The sequence below is a fragment of the Haplochromis burtoni genome, unplaced genomic scaffold (assembly GCF_018398535.1).
Source record: "Haplochromis burtoni strain Fernald_Lab_line unplaced genomic scaffold, NCSU_Asbu1 Contig_4481, whole genome shotgun sequence".
In the NCBI taxonomy this organism is placed as follows: Eukaryota; Metazoa; Chordata; class Actinopteri; order Cichliformes; family Cichlidae; genus Haplochromis; species Haplochromis burtoni.
The window spans coordinates 1-1,224 of record NW_024586842.1 but is presented as its reverse complement, the minus strand read 5'-3'; the positions used below and the strand labels follow the sequence as shown (position 1 = coordinate 1,224).

Below are 1,224 nucleotides of genomic sequence, written 5' to 3'. Positions count from 1 at the left end.
CCTCTGTTGGACTCTGCAGGTGATGTTGTTGCTGTGTCTCTTCTCCACAGTCACTCTGCTGCTGACAGTATAGAGGTCATCAGGACCTCTGAGGGTCTCTGTAGGTCCAGCAGAGAGGAGGTTTCCCTCACCGTCCAACCACAGCAGCTCAGGCTGTGGATACCAGCCTGCAGACTCACACTGTAATGCAACTCCAGTCTTGGCTTTTTGAACACGCAATATTACAGGTAGGGATACAGCCCCTAAGATGAAGCACACAATATTCCTTTGGCAGAGTGCACCATGATTTCATTAAGAGGAACTCCAAATAAGAGATCAATTTGGCTGCACATTTACAGACTTTTTCATATGAATAGAAACTACTTTTCTGTTATATAATGCTAATGTCTGGCGATACTTTGTATTTGAGTTTAAGCTTAAACCACTTCTTTGATTGATAAATATCAGATATTTCTTACCAACAATGAGCTCCATTAAAGTTTCACCCATATCTGGAAGGAAGCATCTATATCTTCCCCTATCAGAAAGTCTCACTTTAGACAGATTCAGTGAAATGTCTCCAAGCTTTAATTTATGAAGGGATACTGTTGTTCATCCTTTGTAGGAGGGATTCTTTTTACTTTCCAGTTCACCACCATCACGCCACACATAAACAAATCTGGGATCCAGCTTGCATTTTGTCCACTCCACCGTCTTGTCTGAGGCACTTATGGAGGAGTTCAAATAGCATGGCAGTATGACGTCATCACCCACTAAAGCAACTATTGGGTGAGATGAACCAATTACCTGAATGGTACCTGAGACAGGAGAAAGAAAAATAATAATAATTATTTTTTTGGTTTAGAGACTGTAGAGTTATAACTCTGCTCTGTTAGAGTTGGGTGACAGAAAGTGATCGATCATGAATAGTTATTTTTGAATATTTAAAATTAAATATGAGAACAGTGGAATGTGATAACCTGGTAGCCACTGCTTTGCAAATGAAACTAATCTAAAAACTGCAACTGACATTCATATTTGCCTTTACAAACAAAATGCTTCAAGATAGCTTTGTGGATTCACTTAGTTACCTTTAGTAAAGGAAGAAGGTAGTTGGGCAAACACCATCAATAACAGCACCAAATGGGTGTTTAAAGCAGAATTCATTCTACAGAAAACACATTCTGGATTCTGAAAAACAAATAAATTCCTTTTTTTACATTTTAGAAAAAGACAAACATTTAT

The 1,224-nt window shown here is 38.5% G+C and overlaps 1 long non-coding RNA gene across 1 annotated transcript in view; it reads right to left on the bottom strand.

Moving 5' to 3' along the window:
* Window positions 1–1,185, bottom strand: part of LOC102294475 — a gene marked incomplete in the record, with an annotated part of 3,729 nt that extends 2,544 nt beyond the window's left edge. The window contains 3 exon segments of the long non-coding RNA XR_318215.2: window positions 1–242; window positions 459–797; window positions 1,071–1,185. This is a non-coding gene — a long non-coding RNA (butyrophilin subfamily 1 member A1).
* Window positions 1,186–1,224: the final 39 nt, after the last annotated feature.